This window comes from Lichenostomus cassidix, chromosome 2 (assembly GCF_008360975.1).
Source record: "Lichenostomus cassidix isolate B80296 chromosome 2, HeHo_3.0, whole genome shotgun sequence".
Classification (NCBI taxonomy): Eukaryota; Metazoa; Chordata; class Aves; order Passeriformes; family Meliphagidae; genus Lichenostomus; species Lichenostomus cassidix.
Genome location: NC_139482.1, coordinates 82,615,016 through 82,630,992, shown reverse-complemented (window position 1 = coordinate 82,630,992; position 15,977 = coordinate 82,615,016). Strand labels below are relative to the sequence as shown.

The following is a 15,977-nucleotide window of genomic DNA, read 5'->3' as shown; positions in this document are numbered from 1 at the left end:
TCTCTTCCTTCATATTCACATCTTTGCATGGCATCAGCCAGTGGATTAAGAGATAAAGGCTGAACATTTATTATCTCACTCATCAAAACTAGCATTTAAAAAAAATCTCTTACAAAGCTTCATTTCAGCTGAGAACCACAAGACTGATGAGTTATCCATACTTCTGGAAAAAGTCAAGTGAATACTCAGAGGGGATTGTTGGGAAGTCACTGTAGATTTTTCATTTGAAAACAAAGACTTAAAAGGGCAGATGTGCAAGCAAAATAAAAATTCTGGAAATAAGTAATTTGTTACTGAAGGTTTAATCCTGCAGTTCTCATTTCTAAACCATCAGGGCTAGTAGGAGCAGGAAGGGAAAAAGGAAACAAAAAGGTGGAAGGTGAAGTCCTAAAATGTTAAGGCATCTATTTTTATTTGATAGACAAATGATAGATAACATCTGTGTTTGGTTCAGAATGTGGATGCCATGTAAGGAAAGTTTGTTTTTCAGCTGAATTTTAGAAAATATTATTAATCCTGCAGCCACACTTAAAAGGGAGATGGCAAGTGTTAAAACTTTTGTTGTGAAGTACAAGAAAAAGGGAAGAAATTCTTAACTATAAAATGCAGGACATGAATTCTCAGAATTAGCAGCCTCTTAACCAATGTCCTGATTCCCAGTATTAGATAGTATTTAGGAAGTGACTCTAAGATTATACTCATGTGAATGATTTTTTGTGTATTTAGGGTCCTACCTGTGTTCTGTTTTGTGTATTTAGGGTCCTACCTGCACTCTCAGTTCTGCCGTTCTGAAAAAGTATTATGAAGATTATCAGCATAAGAAAGGAACATGGACATTTAACAGAAAGATGCAAGCAACTGCTAACTTCACACACTTTTAAAAACTTAGTGTAATTTTGGGTGCATTTGAGAAGCACTATCCCTTAAAAACAATTTAAGAAGGAACAACTTTAAAAAAATTACCAAAATGCAATAGTTAATCTGGAGAAATGAAGAAAATACAGCACTCTACATTATATCCTGTGAGGTGGGCTGGAAAAACAAAAGTATCCAGATCCTTTCTCTTTGTTTTTGATTTTTCTTTTGAAGGAAAAATACTCCACATGAAAAATACAGTCACAAGCACTACACCAGAGAGGATGAGCTCAGGTGTTCCATTTCTCACTTCGATGAGAGAACAGGACAAAAATAATATTCTCCCTTTTACAAGAGGATTGTTTATTCCTACTTTTTTTGCCATTGCAAACCTGGAAGACTGACCTGCTTTCTTTGAGAATTTTTCATTTAAGAATTTTAATTATTGTTTAGAACATACTGTATTTTGCCAGATAAGATTATAATGAGAAATTTAGATCCTATTTCCAGGAGCATCTTGGAAACTAAAGCAATTATTTCTCTAAATAGACCTCAGTTCTCAATTGCATATCGGCAGCAGCTGCTCACTGTTCAATAAAATAGGTGCCCTAGCCAAAGATCCATTCTTATACCGTTCAAAAGGGCCAAGAGTGGTTCTTTTATTTAGGTCTCCTGTGTTCCTATCATTGCACTCAGCTGGTGTACTTTTATGGGGAAAAGCGTAGGCAGCGAGAGACCTTCTCCTGTGCCTCCTTACTGCCGTAGTATTTCCCACCCACTGAAGCACTAGATGTTCCAGATGAGACAGAAAACTCCAACAGACAGAAATTTCTTGTTGTTCGGTCTCTGCTCTTAGACCAGATCATCCCAAACTTCCATTTGCTGTTTTAGGAACCAACAGAGGATTCATATATGAAAGCTGTCCTGGTTGCAAGTGCTCCATATACTTAGAGGGACATTCCTATCACCCATACCCTCTTGACATTAATCTCCCTCAATTAAGGCCCCATGTCTTGAATCTCTGCCAATGTCACATGCAGTCAGATTATGAGAGGAATCCTACAAACTTGACAATCTCAGGGCAGGAAAACTGTTAATTGAAGATGATGCTTAATTAAAAAAAAGCATAGCCATGTAAAGCACATCAAAGAGTGGTTTGGTAGTTCAACTGACATATACTGTGATATTTTTGTATTATGTCATCTGTGGAATATAATTTTTTTTTCCCTGGGATTCTGTTCAGAAAAACAGTCAAGATCCTAAGTCACTCTCCATGTTCTGATACAAGAGTTTCTCAGATCTAGTCACTCCCCTTGATATGAAACATAAGGGATAAGGTATGTCTCAATATCTACATAAACAAATAATGAGTACAGACTTACTCTAGCAAATGTATACCTCAGCTTCTCCCTGAATGTAACTTAAAAGAGGGACAATTTGGGAGATTTAGTAGAATACTCTATATGAAAATATATTTTACTTCCACTTACTAGCAATCCAGGAACCATTGATGATTAATAGATACTCTATACATTACAGAAGAAATAGAATTTTTCTCTGGCTATGAGTATATCAGCTTTTTGCTCAGCATAGTAATAGCCGGTATCCATATATTCATTCTTTAGAACATTTTTACACAAACTGTGGTCTTCAGCAGCTCAGGCTGAGTGGAAGTTAAATAACCACCTAAGCAGCTCTGCAGTGAATGCTGCTAGGATTGGCACCTGAAAAGCAGGATATACTGTAACTGTGTTTGACCACTGCAGGGACTACTGGTAGAATCAGAGATCTGAGAAATTCAGGATTTTGAGGTTGTTATTTTAACCTGAAATCCAAAGTTAAAAAAGCAGACTAGATACTTCTGTCAGATACTCAAGCATTCCCATTGATCCCTACTCAGCATTTCTGGAGGCACCAGAAAGACTTCTCTTAAAATGAAGTAATAGAAGAAACAAGCCTTACTCTGCAGAAAGTCCAGGTAACAAATTTCATCATTATGGGTCAAGAAGTTGCAAAACAAACCCTAATAGCCGCTAGTTCCTTCCAAAAAAAAAAGGGCAAGCACTATGGCAAATGGATACCAATAAAGAACACATGCACAGAAATCCCAATCCAGTATACACATTGTGGAAAAAATAATGAAAAATGGGGGGAGAAATGCCTGGACATAAGGCAGGAGTGAAAATGACAAAGAAAAGCTAACCACTTTACAGCCTGCACTGGAGTTCCTGCAGAATGAACTGTCAAACCTGACAAGAAAATGCATCACTGAAAACTTTCATCAGTCAGAAAATGTTGACATTAACTGTGGACCTACATTGACCCAAACCCACTAGTTATTGAAAAGAAGTCACTGACTATTACCATTGGTAAGGTACTTACTTGTATCTTCTCTCTTACATCAAAGAAGATGACAAGTTGAGATGGGAGGATGAGATGCTGAGCACCTGCTTGGTGACTGAAAAAAAAAAGATAGAGAAGAGATAGATTCAGGTAATAGTTTTGGAGTTCCTGCCCTTGACCTCAGAAGTGATGATTCCATCGGGTTGGTACCTATGAGAATGCTGTAAAGAAGACTCTGTGGTGTGGATCCATCCAGGTACAACCCACACACTTGAAACAAAAAGGTTAAGATGAAGGGTAAGGCTGGGTCAAGCTGAACCAGTGGTGCTGACAGATTCTCTGAGCAGGGGATGTTTTTCCAGCAGAGGAACAGAGGGCTGTGGAAAAGGAGAGTGGGTGTATTTTCTTGTGAAAACATATCTTTGTTTCTTGTTGAGGGCCCAGGATAGACACTGTGACCAAGAACCAGGTGGGAGAGGAGAGTCAGAGCAGTTCAGAGCTGGTGACATTTCCAAGATCCATGACTGCCATATAGGGGAAACTGTGTGCTGTATGGCAGGGGAGGAACCATGCTTGGAAGGTAATTGGGTCTCCAGGGTGAAGAGAAACCTTTCTCAGCAAGTTTAAGAGCAGATTTCAGCTTGGCTTTATATTTCCATGTGCAAATACACCTGACATGAGTGAGGGAACCGGTCTCTTGGTCTCACGTAACCTGTTTATGCTGCTCACAAAGCAGTGAGAGACCCACCATGACTACAGAGGATCTTACTGCTTCTGTAAGTTTGCTGTTCAAAACCCACGCTGGGAAGAAATTGAAACAGAGCTGTTTCCTTGTAACACCTAGTGAAGCATAGGCTGTCCCATGCCCCCAGGACCACCAGGAGCACCCCCTGACTTCCAAAAGGGTAATATCCATGAATGGCAACTCAGTCCAAATGCACACAAATGGATCTGTAGCTTTAATACCTGTTGCAGGTAACATCAGCTGCTCTTCAATGTATAACACAGCAAGGGAAAGGGGGAGATGTATTCCACTAATGAGGGAGGGAGTATTTTGAAAAAGAACTGAGATCAAGTCATGTAAAAAGAAGCTGTGAATGGCAAATTGTCCATAATTGCTAACAGGCATGCAACACATGTTCTGTAAAGTGCTTGGGCAACAGGAAAAGAGAGGACATTATGTTATCATCAGGAAATAGGAGATAATGAAACAGATGCCAAATACAGAATGTGAGCTGCAGCCTAATAAAATAGTTCCTCTTTTCTACTTTTCCTTTTTTCTTTTCTAATTCTGATACATAGTGCTTTGTCCAATACACCAACTCCTCTTTCGTTTCATTGGGTTTGAAAGAAAAAATTACCCAATGAATATACCAGTCATGCGTATTTTACTGAAATATGAATTATATGTAAACTTTGCTTATTTGACATTCTAAACCTGCGTAACATTCCTGGAGCTAGAAGTGGGTACTGACTAACCCAGTGGAGCTTGGTTCAGACACAAACTCACAAATATTCCTTGAATTCTAAAACCAGCAGAGGAAGGTTTTTCATTTGAGAAAACTTGTGTCCATTTCCTCACTTAGCTCTACTTCTGTGAACAAAAGCATATTCACATTTTAAAACTAGATTATGAACATTCCTTACTCACAGAAGGAATCTCTGCCTGAGAAAAAAATTGTTTTTGAAAAGTGCAGGCCAAGTTACATAGAAGCTGCTCTAATCCTTGTTCAGTGGTTGTGGTTAGCCATCAGACTTAACATATCATCTAAAGGGAGAATAAATTGCAGGTCCCATTCAAAGCTGTGTGAGCTTTCCCCCGCAATTTTGCTGTTTAATGTCTCTAATTTAAACTCCCTGTCTAAAAAAATATTAACACACCACTCATTTTCCCCCAAAGTAGATAATTTGTCCCTGAGCTTCCAAGGCTGAGAAATGCTTGGAGCAGGCTCTCCTTTTTTTCCACCTGTTTGTGAAGAACTCAGCCCTTCAAGCTAGGTGACCTCAAGTGCAAGTAATTCAATCATTAGTGCAGACAAACATTTAGATTAACAACCCAGTGTTAATTTTAACACTCAATTAAAAAAAATTACTTTGTTAAAAACATACCAAAACCCCCCCAAAACAATCCACTAAACTGTTAAAAAAAGTCACTTGAAATTTGTGTCTTTTCTCCATTACCAGATTTCAATTTTAGGGGAGGAAAGTTCTGAGAGTTGAGGAATATTTACTGGTCAGCTATTTAGATTGTAACAATAATGCCTACTACAAGAGAGAGTCAAATCCAGCCATGATAAAGCTTTCAGCCATGGGAAATTTCCTATCATAAATCACTGGAATACACGACTCTTCCTATGTAATTTCTGCCCAGCCCATGTGGAGATTGTCCCAGCACACACTCAGCCAGCTTGCCAAGAGGAGCTGCAAACATATTTGCAATTTCCTCTAATGGGTATCTTTCAGTCCCACCTTTTCCCTGAAGCTTCATTGAGACACCTCAGGCTTCTCATTTAAGGCAAAAGCCCCACTCCACCTCCACACGAGTATTAAGAGAGCTTATTTTGCACCAACCCTTTCCCTTGCACCTCCACTGAGAGGTTTGCTGGATGTGATGGCCAAAGGTGACCCATCTCTTCCCACTGCCTCCCAGGCTCAGGATGCACCAGCTCACTCCTACGCAGTTCATTTCCTCCCCCATCTCGGTTTCAGCACCTCCCACTGACCTCAGCAGGAGAGTATGAAGCCTTGACTATATATAGTAAGATGCTGAAACATTTCTCACATAATCTGTGGGGGCAGAAGGTGGAAGAAGAGACCATTGAGAATTTCACCCTGCTTGGAAGGGAGCACATTCAGACTTGCCTCAGAAAAAAAGCTGCTCTTCCTGAACATCAACAGTTTTAGTGTAAATACTTTGGAATATACCCTCATCTACTGGGTGACTTGTAAACTTCAGCAATTACGCATCTCTGAATGGTCTTTTAACTATGGACACAATGTTTTAGTATCTTCATAGGGAAAAAGTGGTTATGACAAAACCTACATATTATTCTAAATTTGAGGTTGATCTTAGGCTTCAATTACTGTAGGTGCCATATAACTGATGGAAATTCTCACAGTAGCACTCAACTACAGACCTTCCTGGGGAAATTGTTTTCCTTCTGAGGAACTAACAAAAAAAATCCAACCAACCAACCAACCAAAAAAAAAAACCAAAACAACCCACCAGAAAGTAAAAGCTTTTTAATAACAGATTTCAAAATTTGAAGTTTTTCATATGTCTTGTTTCTCCTTTTTCATCCATTCTCTCTCACCAACTCCATGCTCCAAATATTCACCAGAAATGAACAATAAACAATAAACACATAAATAATTATAATTCTTAATAATTCAGCCATAGAAATCCACTTTTTTTTCTCTTATTTAACTACTTTCTCGAAAATTATTTTTGTAATTTTGTAAATCTTCCAGCTGCACTAGAAACAGCCTTGGCTGAGAGGGGCCACTCCTAAACTGCCTTTCTAATACACCACATATGTTGCCAAAAAAAGGACTGCAGTGGTTGTTTGCAGCACCCTGGCACATTTATGTGCTGAAGTCAGTTTCTCACCCTTAAGTGATGCAGCAATATCGGTAAATTTTGGCCATGATGGCTTTCTCAGCTCATAAATGATCCCACTGAAACAGAGTTCTGCACTAACCTGGTTGAGTCTTTTCCAATCTCAGAGTCTTCCTCTCTGTATTACACACGGACCTTTAAACTACTTCATTCATACAGACTTATGTGAGCGAACAGGGAGGAATAAGGAGCCTTAAGCTTGGATTCTGAGAGTACCCAGCCACTGGTCTTATGTAGTTTGAGACTAGGCCTTTGCCTCTGAATTCAATCCTTTTTCCTGAAAGCAGAAGCCTATACAGTGTCCTGCAGACCAGAGACAGTCAGGCATAGACTTTCTCTGGAACACAGATACAGGCTGAGTATGAGAACAAGCGCTTTGGCAGCATCTCCTCAGAGAGTTGTGTGACAAAGATGAGTTAATACATAGATTATGAAGACTCATCCTTTAAAATCCAACCCTTCCACTGGTGACTGCAATAGCATTCTGGCTTCTCTAGCCATGAATGCAAACTACAAAATAGCACTCTGGGTCAAAAATAGACCTTTAAAGAAATTAAAAGAAAAAATATCCAATCAGAAATCATGATCAGCCATCCTCTTATAAACTGATCTTATCAGGGTTGAGTCACACCAACTATGAACTAATCTCCAGGAAACAAGCACCCCCTTTAGTCTTACTCTGGAAATTCTTGCTCTGTCTTGCAAACAACACCTAGTTTTTGCCTGTGTGTCACACAGAGACCATAAGAAACAGTAGGGAAAAGAAAAAGCAGCAGTGAGGCATCAGTCAAAGAGATGTTCTGAATTACCACCACATTATTCTTCAAACAGATATTCCTCAAACAAGATAAAATTTACCTGGGTTCTCCACCAATTCTTTGATTCTGCTTGTGTAGCACACGTGGAGCCACGAAAGCTCCATCTCCCATTTTTTCCCTCAGAGAATCCCCCTTTTCACAGGGATCCTTGACTGCTGGGGATCTGGCAGCAGCTTTTCCTGTCTCCTGTTTCTAAAGCAGCTTTAGTGCCTCCTGAGCTGGATTGAATGCTAGAAGGCACAGTGGGAAGCTATGGACTAGAAAGGTGGGGAGGAAGCATATTTAGGAGGGAGGCAGAAGCTTTTCAAAGGATGAGAGAATGAAAAGGCCAGGTAGCAGATCACTAGAGGAGAAAATACTCTCTATCTTTAGGTCTTTAGATGATAAAAACAATGTGCAGAAGTCACGCAGCTGTAACTAACTGTTTTCAAGGCACAGACACACACAAGGAAAAAATAAATTAAAAAACTTCAGGATTTAGTTGATGTTCAGAGCAGTTCCTGGCAGCTAGCAGAATGAACAGCACTGCAAGAACCTCAACAAACTCACATTTTTAAAGGGATAATACCGAAATGCTACATGATGGACAAAGAATTAAATAAATATGTAAATTTACCATGAGAAGGGAAGACCAAGGGCATGATGCAATAAACTCCATTACAGCCATACACCTGAGGAATTAACTACAGGTCAGATTTGAAAATCAATGCTTAATACATTTTCTTAAAATAAATTATGGCAAGAGGACATGGATATACTTACAAATCAATCTTACTTCCCCTCCTCAAAAAACCCACCAAATATTAAAATTCTAGGCTATAGATTTAATACTAGATTAATATTTGTGTGTCTTTTCTGAATATGGAAGGAGGGATATGATTCCCTGTTTTCTTGACTCTTGTAGACCCCATGAAAACCAAATGCAGAGGAGATTGGGTACACTGTCTATCTGTATTACCAAATACCCGAGTTTGAAACACTTCCAGTGGAGACTGTGCTCTGCTTGTGCATTTCCTGTAAAGGACTATGTACAGTATCATGCAGCTCTGTAGCGTCACATGGTTATACTAAAAGTATGTATCATATACATACTCACAAAAACGTATGCATTTTTTATTTGGGAATAAATTCCTGCTCAAATGAATCTCCTGTTCAAGTTCCTTGCAGTTCCATTGGAGGTATTTTTTCTTCAATATTTTGTGGCCTTTCTCATTTCTGGCTAGTACAAATCTTCAGGAATGTGAAGTACAGGCTAGTTTTAATTGTTGAGTTCCAAAGTCAGACTTCGGGGGCATGTGCAAAGAAAAGTCAATACACAAAGCTAAGCTGCCTTTAGTGTTAAGCCTCACTAGATGTGTGAATTTGGGCAAATATCTGTTTTTTTGCCTTAGTTTCCCTAAAACTAATGTTGGATGCAATTAATGAAAAGTTCTGTAAAAAGAAGAAGAAGTTATTATTGCTAAAAACTAATTAACCCTTCAGGGAACTGTAAGAAAAAGCATAAAAAGTGGCCTAACTTCTCATCTCCCATTTGAACAGACTTGAGGCACTTTTGCAGGGCAGCATAGGAAAGCTTTGGGCTACATTCACAGGAGGCACTGGGGCACACAAATCCAGCATGTATGCGATACTGGTATCCATTCCACTCAACACCAAACTCTAACCCTATCAATACTTTTGTTTCTTCCAGGCAAATCCCTGATCTCCAGGCACACCTCACAACTGCTAGAGTCCAGATCCCTCTGAGCAGCTGTGCACTTCATTCCTGCCAATCCATGGTGCGATTCATATTACTTTTAGGTCAGCAGCTTTTAGTACATAGATTCCCACACAAAAGGACAAATGGCAGTAGTAGGCTCTTTTTACACATTAAATAAAATAAATACATTTCTTAGCTAGGGTACAGAAAATGCAAGTTTAGATCTTACCCTGAGAGATGCAGAACCAGCACTTTGGATCCACTGCTCAGGTCTGCTGAGGAGACAGTTTCCCTGAGTGTGATCTAGAGGAAGAATGAGAGAGACATTTGCAAATTTATCATTACTCATGGTTTCCATACCTGCCCTGCCATGGTTTAACTTACAAGAAGAGAAGTGATTTTGAGGTAAATATTAATTAACTCTTGAAGAAGGAGCATGGAATAGTTTCACCATCTGTTTCCATCTTGAGAGATTTGAGAAGGTTATACCAATACTAGTTTGACCTGTGTCTTTGCTTTGCTACTGTGCTGCTCTGGCATCTATTTCAGTAAACCCCCTAGTAAAAGACAGGTAGACTTCAGGAGGGCTTCAAAATTACTGGAAAAGTATTAAATATGTGAGGAGCTGTGAAATAAGGAAGCAAAGCACAGGTGATGGAGTACTCCATAGCACTGCCTTTCAACTTGAACACAGCTCAAAACTTCTAGGCACACTGTGTGTTCACTCAGATCAGTATTTTTCCCTATGGCATCTCATATTACTGAAGCTGGAGTCAATTTGTATGTGTGTGGAAGTAACTGGAGGTTTGCAATATGGGTGGTCATATGCTGCACAGGCAGTATCACTTCTCCTGGATAAAATCAGAGAGCAGTGCTGAATGCCACATCAGTTAGGGTTGACTACCGAGGTACTAATGACTGCTTAACTGGCATTTCCTAGATTTTTAGTGCATTCACTCCTAGGAAATCTGAATAAAATTAGTTTTCAGTTAGCATGTTATTTTTGATGAAAAAAGCCTCACAATAAAGACCATGCCAAATAAATTTTTATAGACATATAGACCTTTACTGAATTCTTGACAGGGACAGACTCTATTTCTTTGCTGCTACTAAGAAGTAAAAAATTAAAAAAAAAAAAAGAAAAGGAAAAAAAAAAGAAAAAGAAAAAAAAAAGCAAAAAAAAAAAAAAAAAGCTGGTCATTGACCTAACCCTTTAGTTTGTCTTAAAAAGCATGAACCAGGAGAAAGAATAACTTTGAATCTGTCTTTGAATCTGACTGCCCTTTCCCTGTCTCTAATGGCTCCTTTGACAGCATTCAAAGTTTGATCAATCCCTTTCCTTCTTCATCCCACCACAAGAGAGCAAGCTTCTAGAACCAGAGGACAACAAGCACTTCTCCCGTGACAAGTGATCAGATTTGTTCCTGAAAGTGCCAATAATTTCCAACACAGAATTATAGGTGAGTCAGCTTTGGCGAGAGCAGAATTATTTGCCTTCCCAAGAGCTATTTCTGGCCATCCTTTGCTCATGAATGTAATTGATGGCAGTCCTATGCCACGTGCTCTGGGATGACCATGCTTGGCCAGGGAGGTTGGACCAAATGATCCACTGTGGTCCATTCCAACCTGATACATTCTGTGATTTTGTGATTGCTACCAACAATAATGTCTAAATTTTTCTGGAGAAAAGAGTGGCTCTTCTAGATTGTTTTGCATGCAGTTAGTAAATGACTCAGCACCTTCTTGTAAAACACGAGCAACTTCAAGTGTGCTGAATCACAGTTTCAAGGGTACTCTAAGGTTCTTCTTATCTGCATAGGCAACACATTTTCTGTTTGCTTTAGCAGGGAGGCTATTATCCCAAGACTGAAAAAGGGCTGTGATCTTGTCTCATTCTGAGATCAGTATTTAACTGTTTCAGTGCATTGCATCTGCATCTTCACCTTCACGTGAGAGTTTTAATTTATTTTTCTAAGTGATGGCTAAAATGTTCCAGAGGTAAAAGTACAGCCCACCCAAACTGCTAGCTCCATGTTGTCACAGGTTTGTTAGTGAGTGTGGGCAGGGAAAAAAGAAACTGTGAAAAAGAAACAGAATGTTTAGTACAGATTTAAAAAAAAAAAAAAAAAATCTTTGAATATGAAGCATTGTTTTTTCTGGAAATAAGTTCCCCATTCTTCAGATGTTCCACTCCTACAAAACCCAGCCCTTCCTATGCTGCCTTGACGTTCCCATGTGTCTCTCTGACACTGTCCCCTCCTCTTGCTCTCTTCCACATCCCATGCACACGTAGCTGAGATGGAGGCAATGTGCTCAGTGGCTTTCTCTAGGTGACATATGCTGGCAGCCTGGCAATAAGCAGACACTGCCTGATCTCTGCCCTCTGCCATTGGCTCAATGAGAGGTCAACCTCTCTGTTTTGTCTCAGTTCAGACTCCTTTCTAAGTACAGGCATGGATTCCCTAGAACGGCTGGTAGAAACTTAACGTATCTTGTGATCTCTACATTGCATCAGCTTTAGCAGAAAGTCACCAACCAGTTTCCCTGCTGCCTATGGTGATGTAGGAGCACAGTCCCATAAGTCTCATGTTCTTAAGAAGGGGACCAAGAATAAAGGAAGATCAACTATAAACTCACTGCAGATGAAGAACATGGTAAACTAAGGTACTGGAAAAATGAGATTAAATTTCAGCAAATGTGTTAGTCTTACTTTGACTAAACATGCACTTCACAGTCTTTTTTCATTTCCCTGATTTTCCTGATAAGATAGGGGCAGCATAAATCTAGAGGAATCAAGAGCAATAAGTGCTTGGACTGGTGGTTTTTTTTCTCCCTCTCTACAAACTGTCCTGTTCCAGATGAAAACAAATCCAGTTTTTTCCCCCCATGGTGGGACTTCATTATATCACAATTTGTCCTTTATGAGCCAAACCCTCTTTGTGTTGTAACCACTGGCAGGAGTGACTTCACTTGGAGAAAGAGGTTCCTACATCCAAGCTGCCAAGTGAGTTAAGAGTTGGGGCTGTGAAGTTGTTCTCAACACCAAGGCTCACTTCCAAACTCATGAAATCAATCCCATGCAATTTTCCCACAAGCTCATGTGTGGAAAGCACAAACATGTATTTCCCTATAGAGACAAAAGTATGCAATCACCCTATCTACTTTAAAGATATAACAAAGCCTGGAATTTAGCATTCATTCTATAGTCCTGTGCTTTGGTATTATTAATTTTGTTGCTTGCTTTTTAGTCGGGGATTACTTTAGTGAAACCTTTCCTTCATATCCTCAAAGGAAATCGGAATATATGATTGCCAAGTGCCACATTTCCCATTGGGAAACAGCATTCTCAGCCATCTGAGCACTTGGTATACCACTGAACAGCAAGGCTGTGCTACAGATAGTATTTATAGCACATTTTATGAGACCAAAAGTTGTCAGTTAAACCACTAGAAACTAATAAATGGGCCTAGTGTCATTTGAGTTGTCAACAGGATATAAGCTGATGTAAGAGGAACACCTACATTTTGTAGGCTTCTTTTCATGAATAAATGTGCCGTTGATAGTCATGCTTGACTTTGTAGGAATGTTTTGAGTAAGGAATATAGTAATTTCCTCCATTGCAACAGTAATGATCAGACAGCTAAAAGACACTCACTGCATAAACATGCCTAATTCTTGAATATGATCTTGCTCAGAAACCTCTGTTTTACAGTGAGTTCTCACATACTTTAGCTTTTTTTCAGCGAGACGGCTAGCAATAGAAGAATCACAAAATTGAAAATTGTCTCTGTGATGGAAAGCGTGAATGCTAAAACACACAGAAGAGGGAAATATTATTTAATTTAATAAACAGAAAACCCCTCTGAATTAACTCACATTTTTTCAAAGCATTAATGCCAATGAATGCATTGCCTAAAGTGATGTGAAATTGCATTTTTGTATATGTATATATACACATATTTATATATATAATGTATTTATATGTATAACAATAACAAGCCTTCTTTCAATAAAATAAATCAAATCTCAATCGATGAGATTCCATTCTTTGTCCCTTCACCCCTCCCCAAATCATGTGCCGTGAGAGTAATTTCTTTGCGCAGCTGCTTTGAAGAAGTAGGTAAGTTGTCAAGAGGCAGAGGTTCTTAACACCCTTCTATCATAAAGAGAGAGCATCAGGAAATTATGGATCAAAAATAAGTCTAACCAAGAGCAAAGGTTTGACCACAAGGTTTGAATCTGCCGGTTTCAGATGAAATACCCTGAGAATAGATATGAATCTATTTCTTCATTTTGTTCTACTTCTTGTTATCATTAACAGTTATGATCAATTAATAGTATGATTAATAGTATGATCAAAGAAAATCAAACTTGATCACAGATCACTAAGGTAAAATACAGTTGAGTCAGCTTCTGTAAGTTGAAAAATCTCAAATTTTCACTGACAGAACAGACTGATGCTCTTGTATGTTAGAGTTTTGAAAATTTAACACAAACATTTAAGTATACTTCATCCCATCCTAGAATTACAAGATAAAGTGCAGATGGCATCCCGAAAATGTAAATTACTATCTGCTCAGAGAACATGTGCTTTTAAACAAAGGCAGAGATTTCCCTGAAAAGGGAGGCTAAGGAATTTGCCTATGCACACACTTATAAAGAAGAAATCTGTTCTGTGTACTTTTCAGTTTGGAATAGGAAGTGTATGTGAAAAATATGGTGGGAAAGATTTTTCTAGAAACTTATCCGCCTGTTTGAAAGAAGGAAGTTGTTAGACTCTCAATAAATAGCAGGAATTTTAATGATTTCTGCTATTAAAATTTAGATATGATTTTGATAAAAGTTCCAGTGAGCCTTTTAGCTATGCTTTTCCTCATTAATTCTCTCTTATTCAACAGAGAGAAAACACTGCATTGTCCAGTATGAGCTCTGAACTTATGTCAAGTTGATCTTAAAAAGACAGGCAGTTTGAAGCCAGGAAGGGCAAGTTCATCATCAAGAGCCTCTATTCCTATGATTTGCCAAAACCAAACATACTGACAAGGAAGAAAGCCAAATCTGAGAGATAAAATAGAAATTTTAGGTTTCTTCCACACTGAAATTGAGATAATAAAAGAAAACATGAGGAGTACACTTACAGCAACATATAACAATGTTTCCAGCACACCTGAGATTTTGCAGTGGTATTTATCAGATCGGGCGAGAGTATGGCCGGGAGGAACCGTTGACATTAAGTCAGAGTAGTTGGTAGGATGGAGCCCCTCTAATGACTCACAGGTCATGTTTGCATGTGCAGGTAGAGATAGATTCCTCTAGCATGGACTGACTTAACCAAGACAGCTTCAGCCCAGCAGTGCTGCATCAACAGAAAAACTCCAGCACAGGCTTGCCCTGGCTGCCCCTGGGGCTCCAGGTAGATCCACACAGCCTACAGCGATTGACATTTTGCTGACTTGGTTACAGTGGCATTGGGTACTCAAGCTCCCCTGAATCAAGGCAGAGGTGGAGCTGTGATCACGCACAGCACGTCCCAGCTGCTGTGCACAGAGTCCATACAGCTTGCTTGGGGCTCGACTGATTCTGCTGGTAGGGAGAATCTTCTTTAGAAAGCACATCTCTGGCCAAGGACCCTCTTTGATGAGACAGACAGCAAAACAGAGCTACTCTGCTGGCTTCAATCCAATTTAGGACTCCTCTGATGTGAAGGAAACTGCTGAATTGCAGGCTTTCTTTGGCACTCTGGTATGCAGGGATGCAAACTTGATTCCATGTTATCCCTTCCTGCATCCCATGTTAAGGCAAGGGAAACACCTTTATGAGAAGCCCTGCCAGTTTAGATCAGCTGTGAAGCTGGGTGGCCCTGAGCATTTGTGCTTTGCATAAACATGTAATTTTTTCACAGGCAAATGAACAAAATAAATGTTTTTTTTCTTATCCCTTTGTATTTCTTGGATTCTCTTCACCATAGAATGAAACACAGATGCTTTTATGCTAGTCATCTTGAAACTAAAAATGCTCATTACTAGACACAAATGACTGATACTTAAAACTCCATGCTATTCCTCATTGTGTACCAAACTGGAATGAGTCACTATCTGGGACGTTTTTCCTACATCCATGGTCTAGTTGCTGCTTGCAAGCACACAGCAGGAATCAGGACCTCTCCAAAAAGTACCTGATACCGGAAGGTACTTCTGTCCCTAGATGAAGAATTAGGGTATACAGGCAAAAGGCTACATTTGCAGAACAAAGGCACTGACATGTTCCCCTTGTTACCTAGCAGACCTCACTGCTCTGACTGGGGCACTCAAATCCTTACATAATGCATGCAGAGAAGTCGTGCATAACACAGCACCCCACAAGAATTGCTGGCCTGTCTGGAGTACACAGAAGCTGCCAAGGAGGGGAGTGCAAATGCAGCCCCAGCTGGGAGTGCTGGAGGCATTTTTCCTACAAGGAGAAACCTCTCCTCCTGCCCCAAGAAGACACTGCAGAGCTGTGGACCAGGGATTTAAGACAAGCACCTCATCAGAAGGTGTGCAACCTCACTTGTAACTAAATGCTTACAGTGCTCTTTCAGAAAGCAAGTTTTGATTCTGAGGACTCACAGAATCGCAGAATGCATAAGGGAAAAAGACCATGG

At 39.5% G+C, this 15,977-nt stretch overlaps 1 protein-coding gene across 1 annotated transcript in view; it reads right to left on the bottom strand.

Annotated features, from left to right (window-relative positions):
• IKZF1 (IKAROS family zinc finger 1) overlaps positions 1-9,639 on the bottom strand; it is a 98,790-nt gene extending 89,151 nt beyond the window's left edge. Inside the window, exon 1 of the mRNA XM_085052193.1 lies at positions 9,564-9,639. The gene's annotated coding sequence lies outside the window, so the exon portion shown is untranslated. The remainder of the gene's footprint in view (positions 1-9,563) is intronic.
• Between the last annotated feature and the right edge of the window lie 6,338 nt (positions 9,640-15,977).